General features: G+C 41.1%; 1 pseudogene; it reads left to right on the top strand.

Annotated features, from left to right (window-relative positions):
• Positions 1-2,841: 2,841 nt before the first annotated feature.
• On the top strand, positions 2,842-12,868 carry LOC123999844 (annotated as a pseudogene).
• Positions 12,869-13,888: the final 1,020 nt, after the last annotated feature.

Here is a 13,888-nt window from a genome sequence, read left to right as displayed (position 1 = left end):
AAGGTGCTTCCCACTGGGCAGCAGTTGCTTCACAGGGAGACTGTATCCCAGGTGGCTGGTGGTAGCTAATGTGGAACATTTTGTTCCACACTCAATTATATTTTGAATAGTATAGCAGCCTACAGGATAAATAACTTGTAATATTGGAAGTAACCATCTGGATGTCACCGTGATAGTCTACTGCTCAATGGGGATAGTTTGCGCTGCAAGCCGGCAACACAACAGCACCGTGCAGTATCCTTCGCTCCCGGGTCCCGTTTGCCGAGGACTTCTGTCTTGCAGTAACTTAGAGGGAAGTAGCTAGATAGTGTAGCTAATGTCAGGCCAGGGTGACAGACAGCTAAAGCACATTTATTGCTTTTGCATTTCAGTATAAACAGAATGATTCTGAACACCCCCAACTTCAGCAGACCAGTTTTAAATTGTCTCTGAAGTTTCTAGCCGCAAACCTAAACTATCTATCTTGGGAGGGCTCATCAGGACGACTGACTGAGCTGATTGAACCGAATCCGTTCGTCTCCACTTAACTTGTGACATACGTCATGAATTTTGGGTCTGTCCGTATAGCCTCTCCCATCACAAGAGTACCTCTATCATGAAGAGTGCCACGGCCATGTGATCAGGTAGTTCAGGTAGTTCTTAATTCATGGTATTGGCTACTGTTCTACTCATAAAGGTCAATTCTACAACTTTCAACTTCATATGCATCATCTCCAGCACCATACCTGTGTCTACATGTGACATATCAGCATGTTTCTATGATCTATGGTTGAAAATATATTTTTTTAATTCTTAAATGTGAAGTAAAATACGGTATTGTCTTGCTCGACATGTCACCGCGAATCTGTGCTTGAAAATATATATTTGAACTTTTGTTGTCATTGGGTATAACTTTTGAACTTTATATTTTTTTTACTACAAGATGTAGAAACGTGCACTTTTCACACATGTATACTCTGGTATTGTGCTGGAGGTAATGAATATGAGTTTGAAAAGTGGTGGAATTGCCCTTTAAGACATAGGAGAGGGAACGTCTCAAGTTGGGGTTACGTAAGGATTCACCGATATGCATTGGTCCAGTGTTCAGATGCCAATGCAACCGATCCAAATGAAGCATAAGTCCTTTAGTTGAGTGACAACCAAGGTTATTTTTAGCTTATTTTCTATCAAATGAGTTGTTGAAAATAGTACATTAAGCTTCCACCGGAGATCACTCTCATCTGGTTGTAGGTAGGCTACATGCTGATAGAGGCTTACTCTCATCTGGCTGTAGGTAGGCTACATGCTGATCGAGGCTTACTCTCATCTGGTTGTAGGTAGGCTACATGCTGATCGAGGCTTACTCTCATTGCTGATCGAATTTTTTTGCTTGAATCAATCATTGTGTATGGTCATTTTTAGATATACAGATTAAAGTTGATAATTTCATAACGAGGAGAGCAAACTTTTGCGAGGCACACTGCATGTTCGAAGCGGGAGAAGGAGAGAAGCTCACTCCAGCAGGGTTGTTAGGTCTAGTAAAAATTCCTTAACCAATGACCTTTCTGAACCCTCCCTAAATGCCTAAACTAGCCCAACATTTGTTTTGCAGCAAGAGAGGAGGTCCCGCATTTATACAATAAACCCTTTTCCCATCATGTTATCGACGTAACCTGTAACAATGTTAGAAACTACATTTGTTTATTATCAAAATAATTATTGTTGGGACATGAATTAATTTTAATATGTTGCATGAGAGAACATAATTCACCCTTTATAAAACTTGCAAAATCCTTTTCCATCAATGGATGTCGATTTAACTCGTTTGACTGTTATGATTAAGAAATAAGACACAAGGAGGTGTGGTATATGTCCAATATACCACGGCTAAAGGCTGTTCTTATGCATGATGCAATGTGGAGTACCTGTATACAGCCGTTAGCCGTGGTATATTGGCCGTATACAACAAACTCCCGGGGTGCCTTATTGCTATTATAAACTGGTTACCAACATAACTACAACAGTAAAAAGTGTTTTGTTGTTGTCATACCTGTGGTATAAAGACACTTTCCAGTGATTTGCCGACATTATTTATTGATGGACATCAGTTCTAGCATGTTAATATGTTTTTGGGGAAAAAAATAGGTGTCTCCAAAATGACAATCTAAATAGCCTACCTACAACCGTTAAAAAGTCATGACGCGTGCGCGTGCTACTCTGTCTCCTCTCTCACTCATGTGACTCAGCCATTAGGGGACTAAGATGCCTGCTGCAGTGATCTCAACACACACACACACCTGCAACATAGTTTTCAAAGTAGCCTAATCTCACTGATAGTGGGGTGGTAGATGCCCAGTTTCCCTTATGGCTCAGGTCAGGTGCCTACAGTGCATACTCCATAGACATACACTACATGACCAATAGTATGTGGACACCTGCTTGTCAAACATCTTATTCCAAAATCATGGGCATTAATATGGAGTTGGTCCCCCCTTTGCTGCTAGAACAGCCTCCACTCTTCTGGGAAGGCTTTCCACTAGATGTTGGAACATTGCTGCGTGGACTTGCTTCCATTCAGCTCCGAGCATTAGTGAGGATGAACACTGACGTTGGGCAATTAGGCCTGGCTCGCAGTCGGCGTTCCAGTTTATCCCAAAGGTGTTCTATGGGGTTGAGGTCAGGGCCCCAAACACACTTCAAAAAGCACCAATGAATGGTTCAAGATCAAATGCTGGACTGTTCTGAAGTGGCCAGCAATGAGTCCAGATCTAAATCCCATTCAAAAGTTGTGGAGAGATGTGAAAACTGCAGTGTGGAGAAGATACCCTTCAAATCTGGGAGAATTGGAGCTGTTTGCACAAAATGAGTGGACCAAACTGCCAGTACAAAGGTGCAGGAAGCTCATTGATGGCTATAGGAAGCGCTTGATTGCAGTTATTTTGACCAAAGGCTGTGCTACCAAATATTAATTTAGTCAATGCCATCTGTTTATTTTTTAGATTTAAATGGATATATTAAGTTCTGAATCAAAAAAAGGTTCTGTAATATTGACAGTGAAATAAAGAATTGTGGAGACCAAATACTTTGTTCAATTTCAACTTATTTTGGGGGGAAATTGTGAGTTACTTGAAAAAAGTGCTGATATCTTTGGCAACAACTGTACTTTTGAACTAAGTTGAAGCATTTGTCTGTACTGTTACCATATATTGTAATTATTAACAGAGAAAAATGCTTCCATTTCACATTTCCTGAACTGCTAGAAATTAGAATGTATGTTACTTTTGTTAAAGACCCACAGTGAGTACTGTTAGTTATGGGGTCGCCTGCCTCGTACATGCTGCCTCCTCCACCAACCGGATCATCATGTACGCAGCCTGATCATGGCTCTGCCCCTCTCGCCATCCACCAATCATCTACAACATGCCAGTACTCAGTCAGAGGTGTCACTTGACCTGTTCCAACATCACAATTTCCCTTTACAAAAAACTATGTATCGGACCTGTATTCTAAAGTGCTATGCTAGTGTGGATATTGGAACAAAGCCATATTTCAGTTTAAATGGCCAATCAAATGTCATGTATAGGGTTAGAGACCAGCATAGGAAGCTAGGGCTCCATATGGAACTGGTCTTAAAATGGAGTAAGTGACAGACAGCTGCGTAGACAGTGTCCAAATATAAGGCCATAGGGAGGCAGGAGTCAGTGTGTGTGCTATCTATCTGCTTAGTGAGCACAGTGCAGACAGCCTTCAGACAGTCAACAGCTGCTGTTCCAAGCATCTCTCACACCTCTATCCCTGGGTGGGGAAAGCTGAGGAAGCGTTTCTCAACTGACACACTGTTACTCCTCTGAAATATGGCTGATACTTATTAACATGGCCCTGTCTGGCCTTCTGGGGTAACCGAAGTGTGCGATGTTATTAGGATCTTGTTAAATGAAATGGGACTTTATTAGGTGTAAACCGGTACAGTAACAACAACACATTTGTGGGAGGTGCGGCAGGTAGCCTAGCAGTTAAGAGTGTTGGTCCAGTAACCGAAAGGTCACTGATTCGAATCCCGAGGTGAAAAATCTGTCGATGTGCTCTTGAGCAAGGCACTTAACCCTAATTGCTCCTGTAAGTCATTCTGGATAAGAGTGTCTGCTAAATGACTAATTTAAATGTTGAGTGCGAGTGTAGTATTAGTAGTTCCCTAGCTATCATTGTCATTATCAAATTACTGTTCTCTCACATGTGCCCTGTTGGTTCTGGGAAATGTTGTAGAGTGTATTTGTTTCATTCACAGAAGAATATAATTCAGACAGTACCTGTTTCATGGAAGGTGAAGGTGAATTTAAATAGACAGCTCTGCTCTGCTACCTTATATAAATACTGCCCGGAAATGTCTGCCACCGGGCCTGACCAGATCATACTAATCAATGTAATCAAAATCATCAAAAGCGCTTGCCAATATTCCTGATGACCAACAGCATGTTAGTTGCATTTCCGCTTCTGTTTTATAGATTCATATTTAATCAAAGAACCAACTTCAATTTTTTTTAACAAGCTGATTTTAACGGGAACTATCACGTAATAACGGGAGCTATCACGTAATAATGTTTTTTTACACTGTAACTGTCAGCTTTTTGTTTTGTTACACTGTAACTGTCAGCTTTTTGTTTTGGTACACTGTAACGATCAGCTTTTTGTTTTGGTACACTGTAACGATCAGCTTTTTGTTTTGGTACACTGTAACGATCAGCTTTTTGTTTTGGTACACTGTAACGATCAGCTTTTTGTTTTGGTACACTGTAACGATCAGCTTTTTGTTTTGGTACACTGTAACGATCAGCTTTTTGTTTTGGTACACTGTAACGATCAGCTTTTTGTTTTGGTACACTGTAACGATCAGCTTTTTGTTTTGGTACACTGTAACGATCAGCTTTTTGTTTTGGTACACTGTAACGGTCAGCTTTTGTTTTGGTACACTGTAACGATCAGCTTTTTGTTTTGGTACACTGTAACGATCAGCTTTTTGTTTTGGTACACTGTAACGATCAGCTTTTTGTTTTGGTACACTGTAACGATCAGCTTTTTGTTTTGGTACACTGTAACGATCAGCTTTTTGTTTTGGTACACTGTAACGATCAGCTTTTTGTTTTGGTACACTGTAACGGTCAGCTTTTTGTTTTGGTACACTGTAACGGTCAGCTTTTTGTTTTGGTACACTGTAAAGGTCAGCTTTTTGTTTTGGTACACTGTAACGATCAGCTTTTTGTTTTGGTACACTGTAACGATCAGCTTTTTGTTTTGGTACACTGTAACCATCAGCTTTTTGTTTTGGTACACTGTAACGATCAGCTTTTTGTTTTGGTACACTGTAACCATCAGCTTTTTGTTTTGGTACACTGTAACCATCAGCTTTTTGTTTTGGTACACTGTAACCATCAGCTTTTTGTTTTGGTACACTGTAACCATCAGCTTTTTGTTTTGGTACACTGTAACGATCAGCTTTTTGTTTTGGTACACTGTAACGATCAGCTTTTTGTTTTGGTACACTGTAACCATCAGCTTTAGATACAGTAATTCCTATGATTTCATAACTAAAAGGTATTCTCATGTAAGAGGTGTTACATCCAAGTCAACAAATATGTAGATATGTTGATGTATATTATTTTTGCTGTGAGAGCTTTTCAGATGACAATTGAACAGCATGAACAGATTGTGCCTTTAAAGTGTAATGGCATCAAGTACTCCCCATGTCAGAAACAGCGGGCATCTGAATTGGGGGACTCGCTATACAACCAGGGTCTTGTTTTATAAGCATTTCTAAATTAAACCTGTTAAAAAGATCAAGTGAGGAAGTGTATTGATTACCTAAAATATGAATATATGGTAGGCAATATCCAGAACTAATTTAAACTAATTTAAAATCAAGTTGTTATCGTCTGCCAAATGAGCATATTATTATTGGCTACATCCCCATTTTGAACTATTAAGGGATTACCATAATCTGTCATTTGTTTATTTTCCTGGAAAGCGTTGAAGCTGAACCAATCCCAGTTTGTCCGGCCCTCTATGGGCAGTGTCTGTCTGGGTCGCACTCTGGATGGGTGTTTGTCAGTTAGTCAGTCCTAGTGATGCACAGTTCCTGGAATCAATTCCATGAGACACCAGACAGCATAGCTTTCCAAGTGGAACCCTTTTCATTAGTCTAGTAATTCATCGTTTGAACACAGGGGACACGTTTTAGCTGCATAGCCTCCACTATATGAGGCCACATCAGAGACGGAAGAGGAAGCGAGACACCCCACTTGCTGTATTTTCTTTTTATGGTTCAATGAATTTCAGTTAACTAAGTATACCAGACCCAGCTGCTATAAAGACATCCATTTAAGTAGACCAGAACCAACCATTTTTGTTCAATGACAAACTGCCCGAGTGAACTATCTTCATTTATCAATCATCTATGGCCACGTTATTCAAAAGCACCTATTTTTGTGACCTGTGTGCCTTACAGAGAGATTTGGTTAAGCCTAAACTCTCAGCCTGGTATCCACCTGTAACATGTAATACACTGCTGACCCTGCCTCTCTTGCAAAAGCGATTTAATTTCAGTGAGACTAATCTATACTGAACAAAAATATAAACGCAACATGTAAAGTGTTGGTCTCATGTTTCATGAGATGAAATCAAAGAACCCAGAAATGTTGCATACGCACAAAAATGGTATTTCTCAAATTTGGTGAATAAATTTGGTTACATCCATGTTAGTAAGCACTGCTCCTTTGCCATGATAATCCTTCCACTTGACAGGTGTGGCATATCAATGCAGGAATGTCCACCAGAGCTGTTGCCAGATAATTGATTGTTAATTTCTCTACCATAAACTGCCTCTAATGTCGTTTTAGAGAATTTGTCAGTACATATACAACTGGCCTTACAACCACAGACCACATGTATAGCGTTGTGTGGGCAAGAGGTTTGCTGATGTCAACATTGTGAACAGAATGCCCCATCGTGGAGGTGGGGTTATGGTGTGGGCAGGCATAAACTACGAACAATGAACACAATTGCATTTTATTGATGGCAATTTGAATGCACAGAAATACCGTGAAGAGATCCTGAGGCCCATTGTGAGGCCCGTTTTTGTAAGGTATCTGTGACCAACAGATGCATATCTGGATTCCCAGTCGTGAAATCCATAGATTAGGTCCTAATACATTTTTTTCAGTTGATTGATTTCCTCATATGAACTGTAACACTGTAAAATCTTTGAAATTGTTGCATGTATATTTTTGTTCAATATATATAGATACAGTGCTTAAATAGAAAGTCTACCCCCCCCCCCCCTTTGTCACGATCGTCGTAAGCATACTCAGACCAAAGTGCAGCGCGAAATGGGTTCCACATGGTTATTTAATGAAACTCACAAAAACAATAAAGAACAAATGAAGCGTGACGTTCCGGAGTGCTCACAGGCAACAACACAAAAACAAGATCCCACAAAACACAGTGGGGAAATGGCTGCCTAAATAGGATCCCCAATAAGAGACAACGACAAACAGCTGCCTCTGATTGGGAACCATACCAGGCCAACATGGACATAAACAACCTAGATTAAGTACACCCCCCCCTAGTCACACCCCGACCTAACTAAAATGGAGAATAAAAAAGTATATCTATGGTCAGGGCGTGACACCCTTGGATTTCTTCAGATGTTATTGTGTTACAAAGTGTTACAAATATTTTTTTTGTTAGTAATGTACACAAAATACTTTGCAATATTAAAGCAGATGTAAAATTAAACAATAATATTCCTCCCGAGTCAATGTATGTTAGAATCACCTTTTACAGCGATCACAGCTGAGTCTATCACAGCTGAGTCTTTCTGGGGAAGTCTTTGACAGCGATCACAGCTGAGTCTTTCTGGGGAAGTCTTTGACAGCGATCACAGCTGAGTCTTTCTGGGGAAGTCTTTGACAGCGATCACAGCTGAGTCTTTCTGGGGAAGTCTTTGACAGCGATCACGGCTGAGTCTTTCTGGGGAAGTCTTTGACAGCGATCACGGCTGAGTCTTTCTGGGGAAGTCTTTGACAGCGATCACGGCTGAGTCTTTCTGGGGAAGTCTTTGACAGCGATCACGGCTGAGTCTTTCTGGGTAAGTCTTTGACAGCAATCACAGCTGAGTCTTTCTGGGTAAGTCTTTGACAGCAATCACAGCTGAGTCTTTCTGGGTAAGTCTTTGACAGCAATCACAGCTGAGTCTTTCTGGGTAAGTCTCTAAGTGTTTTGCTCCCCTGGATTGTGCAATGTTTTCTCAATTATTATTTTATAAATGATTCAAATCATATCAAATCAAATGTAAAATTTTTTGTTACATGCGCCGAATACAGCAGGTGTAGGTAGACCTCACAGTGAAATGCTTACTTACAAGGCCTTAACCAACAATGCTTTAAGAAGTTAAGGAAAAATTGTGTTACGTAAAAAAGCTCTGTCAGTGTTGGGGATCATGGCTAGACAGCCATTTTCAAGTCTTGCCATAGATTTTCAAGATTTTATTTTAAAAAATGTAATTAGGTAACTCAGGATTCACTGTCTTATGTACTGTATATACTGCTATTTCTATTGTTGTTTTTTAATTAACATTTGAATTGTTTTATTTAACTTAGTCCTGCATGTTCGGGCTCAGAGCCTAAGATGTTCACTGTACCCTGCAATCACACATGCATCCCTGTACATGTGACTATTAAACCCTGTCAATCTGAATGGAGTGCAGATTTGTTGTAGGTTGTTGTCTTTCTGAAAGGTGAATACCTCTCCCAGTGTCTGGTGTAAAGCAGACTGAAGCAGGTTATCCTCTAGGATTTTGCCTGTATTTAGCTCCATCCTGTTTCTTTTCCTCCTGAAAACCTCCCCAGTCTTTGCCGATGTCAAGCATACACATACCATGATGCAGCCAACCCTATGCTCGAAAATTACTCAGTGACGTGTAGTGTTCGACTTGCCCAAAACATAAGGCTTTTTATTTAGGCAAAAAAGTGTATTCCTTAGCCGTGCTTTTTTTTCAGTATTAATTTAGTGCCTTGTTGTATACATAACCATGTTTTGGAATATTTATATATTGTTTCCTCTGGTGTGGAACAAGCTGGTATTCACCCTTTCGGTTTTTAAATGGCTCTGTTGTGTTTTCTGGTGTGTGTGTTACAGCCTATGTGTGTTTCATCGTGACAGCCCTGGAAGTGACAGCAGGGGTCCATCGGCTGTGGAGCCACCGCTCCTACAGAGCCAAGCTCCCTCTCAAAGTCTTCCTCGCAGCCGCCAACTCCATGTCCTTCCAGGTTAGTTCAAGTTCATTTTAAGTTCTTATTAAGTTCTTATCATTTTAAGTTCTTATTATTAGTTCAAGTTAGTTAGTTAGGTTAGTTCAAGTTCATTTTAAGTTCTTATTATTTCTTATTCACATTAAGTGATGAATGCATACAATAATAAAACTACAGCAGCAACCTAGCAACCCTTCAGCATCCAACCATAACAACAGGATGTAACAACAGGGTTTATCGGCTTAATCAACAATTGTTTTCCAAATCAAATACTGTCGAAGTACCTCTCCTCCTCCTTTATTCTACTCTTCCTCTTTTCTCAAGTGTCCTCCATCCCTCTCTCCCTCAGCTGCTGAAGTGTCCTCCATCCCTCTCTCCCTCAGCTGTTGAAGTGTCCTCCATCCCTCTCTCCCTCAGCTGTTGAAGTGTCCTCCATCCCTCTCTCCCTCAGCTGTTGAAGTGTCCTCCATCCCTCTCTCCCTCAGCTGTTGAAGTGTCCTCCATCCCTCTCTCCCTCAGCTGTTGACAACCTCTGAAGATATTTGTTAATTAGTCCAGGTGGGAATCTGTCACGATAGACTAGGTGTGTGAGGTAGGAATTAATATAATAATATATAATAATATATGCCATTTAGCAGACGCTTTTATCCAAAGCGACTTACAGTCATGTTTGCATACATTCTATGTATGGGTGGTCCCGGGGATCGAACCCACTACCCTGGCGTTACAAGCGCCATGCTCTACCAACTGAGCTACAGAACCCAATTAGGCGCAGAGAGTTCCAAGGGAGAAATGCACTTTAATGTGGCACCCAAATACAATGCCCAAACACAGGGCGCAAAAATACGGACCAACCTAAAACACAGGGTACCAGATCCGGAGCACGAACACACCCAACAACACAACACGTAACACTAGAATAATCCCGCACAAAACAAGGGCGGGTTTGCTAGCCTTAAATAAGGACGCCCATCAGGAAAACATAATAGGACACAGGTGCAACTAATAAAACAAAACAAACAGAAAAGGGAAAAGGGATCGGTGGCGGCTAGTAGACCGGTGACGACGACCGCCGAGCACCGCCCGAACAGGCAGGGGAGCCACCTTCGGTGGGTCGTGACAGAATCACTATAGAGAACCTTCATAAAGCACAGGGATGAAGATACAGCTTCAATGAAGCATCGCTGGTCTTTCTGCCCTTTCAGACACATAAAAGACATAAAAGAAACAGGTGGATATTAATTATTTACTTGTACTTCTACAAATCAAAAGCTATTTCTTCCAAAATGTCTCTGAGAGGCGGCAGGTAGCCTAGTGGTTAGAGTGTTGGGCCAGTAACCGAAAGGTTGTGGGTTTGAATACCTGAGCTGACAAGGTGAAAAATCTGTCGATGTGCCCTTGAGCAAGGTACTTAACCATCATTTGCTCCAGGGGCACCATACTACTATGGCTAATCCTGTAAAACAACAACTATAGACAAAACTCCCCTCTGGAACCTATGACTCCATTTGATTTGAGTTTCAGGTTAATGATTCTAATTAAGTTGCTGACCACTGTGCTCTCAGTCTCGTCCCAGGACCTGAACTATATTACATCACTGGTTTCTAATTATGACAAAGCAATAGGGCCATCTAACGCAGGGAGACGATGGCTGCTGTGGGGGGTCTGCTGGACAGAAAGAATAGTAGTGTTGTCATGACTACCAAGGTGCACTGTGAGAGACTGTCCTCTTTATGGAAAATTTGCCTGAATGCAGGATTCAAAAAGTTCACTTCACACATTTCCACACATCTTTTTCCTCCAAAGAATGACATCTATGAGTGGGCGAGAGACCACCGTGTGCACCACAAGTTCTCAGAGACAGATGCAGACCCCCACAATGCAACACGAGGCTTCTTCTTTGCTCACATTGGCTGGCTGTTTGTGCGTAAACACCGTGATGTCATCGAAGGGAAAGAAGCTGGACGTTACTGACCTCTTGGCTGATCCCGTCGTCCAGTTTCAGAGAAAGTGGGTCCACTGCCCCATTTCACATTGACCCCTAGCTCTAGCCCTGTTTGATTGATCAGAACACAACACCACCCTAGCTTTGCACTTGTCTTCCTGTAAGTCACGGTTCCCCAACTGGCCCAGTTTTTATTTGGCCCCCCAATGTTGTTGTTTTTTGTAGAATTTTCATTGTTGGACATAAAAGACTGTAAAAAAAATCACCTGGTGATTTTCTTTTAAGAAATCTGTTTCCAAGTTTTCCCACGCATAATAGAGTGACACGACGTGATCGTATACAAATGTAATCTAGGTTTGAAATTATTATGTTTTAGTCAAACATAAAATTTGTTTGGGCTTCTTCTGGACAATTTGCAGTCTACAAATTATTTGTAATTATGTTCCGGTCCCCTGATTATCCGCTCAAGAAAAAATCGTCCCATGGCTGAATCTGCTTGATGATCACTTCTGTAAGTCATAAATTACTCTGGATAAGCCCTATAAGATATTCTCCTCTGCTCTTCTCCTCTCCTGTCTTCCATCAACTCTCCTTTCTTCTATTCCCTCTCCTCTCTTCTCCTCTCCTGTCTTCCATCAACTCTCCTTTCTTCTATTTCCTCTCTTCTCCTCTCCTGTCTTCCATCAACTCTCCTTTCTTCTATTCCCTCTCCTCTCTTCTCCTCTCCTGTCTTCCATCAACTCTCTTTTCTTCTATTTCCTCTCTTCTCCTCTCCTGTCTTCCATCAACTCTCCTTTCTTCTATTCCCTCTCCTCTCTTCTCCTCTCCTGTCTTCCATCAACTCTCCTTTCTTCTATTTCCTCTCTTCTCCTCTCCGGTCTTCCATCAACTCTCCTTTCTTCTATTCCCTCTCCTCTCTTCTCCTCTACCTTTCTTTTGACACTATTCTATCCCAGGTACTATAAGACCACGGTCCTGATAATGTGCTTCCTGGTTCCCAACGTGGTTCCCTGGTACTTCTGAGGCGAGACACTGTGGAACTCCTACTTCCTGGCGTCCATCTTGCTTTACACCGTCTCGCTCAATGTCACCTGGCTGGCGAACAGCGCTGCCCACATGTACGGGAACTGACCGTACGACCAGAACATCAGCCCCCGGGAGAACCACTGGGTCACCTTCGGAGCCATCGGTGAGTCTGGCTATGACCTGTTATAACATGTTATTAACTCATAAACAATTTATTATACTGTAGTGTCTCATAATGTTGTTATATCTATGGTCCCTCCTTTAGTGATTCTACTTTGTATTGTCGGATATTGTAAGATTCAAATTAATGGATTGAAATGATTGGAATTGTATGCAAAAGAATGCATCTAACATTTGTACTTCCACTCCCTACCCATCCCCCATCCCCCTAGGTGAAGGTTTCCATAACATTCACCACACATTCCCCTTTGACTACTCTGCCAGTGAGTTCGGGCTGCGTTTCAACCCCACCACATGCTTCATCAATCTCATGTGCTGGATGGGCCTGGCCAGCAACCGCAAGAAGGCATCCGTGGAAATAATACAGGCCAGGAAACTAAGGACAGGGGGTGGGAGCTACGGGGCAGTCAACACTAGACAAGAGAAAGAAACATGAGTGGTGGTTCTCACTGAACCAAGTTGTGGTTCAGAAGTCCATGATGAAGATGTATTATATTTTATGCCGCCATGCATAATGATTCTAATCATGATTTGACTGCTATATATTTTATGCCGCCATGCCTTATGATTCCTAATCATGATTTGACTGCTATATATTTTATGCCGCCATGCCTTATGATTCTAATCATGATTTGACTGCTATATATTTTATGCCGCCATGCATAATGATTCTAATCATGATTTGACTGCTATATATTTTATGCCGCCATGCATAATGATTCTAATCATGATTTGACTGCTATATATTTTATGCCGCCATGCTTATGATTCTAATCATGATTTGACTGCTATATATTTTATGCCGCCATGCCTAATCATGATTTGACTAATCATGATTTGACTGCTATATATTTTATGCCGCCATGCCTTATGATTCTAATCATGATTTGATGCTATATATTTTATGCCGCCATGCCTTATGATTCTAATCATGATTTGACTGCTATATATTTTATGCCGCATGCCTTATGATTCTAATCATGTTTTGACTGCTATATATTTTATGCCGCCATGCATAATGATTCTAATCATGATTCTAATATTTTATGCCATGATGATTCTAATCATGATTTGACTGCTATATATTTTATGCCGCCATGCCTTATGATTCTAATCATGATTTGACTGCTATATATTTTATGCCGCCATGCCTTATGATTCTAATCATGATTTGACTGCTATATATTTTATGCCGCCATGCATAATGATTCTAATCATGATTTGACTGCTATATATTTTATGCCGCCATGCATTATTACATTTACATTTAAGTCATTTAGCAGACGCTCTTATCCAGAGCGACTTACAAATTGGTGCATTCACCTTATGACATCCAGTGGAACAACCACTTTACAATAGTGCATCTAAATATTTTAAGGGGGGTGAGAAGGATTACTTTATCCTATCCTAGGTATTCCTTAAAGAGGTGGGGTTTCAGGTGTCTCCGGAAGGTGGT

Source organism: Oncorhynchus gorbuscha, linkage group LG16, assembly GCF_021184085.1.
Source record: "Oncorhynchus gorbuscha isolate QuinsamMale2020 ecotype Even-year linkage group LG16, OgorEven_v1.0, whole genome shotgun sequence".
Taxonomy (NCBI): Eukaryota; Metazoa; Chordata; class Actinopteri; order Salmoniformes; family Salmonidae; genus Oncorhynchus; species Oncorhynchus gorbuscha.
Note: the sequence above shows the minus strand (reverse complement) of the source record. Positions and strands in the feature narration are given on the sequence as shown.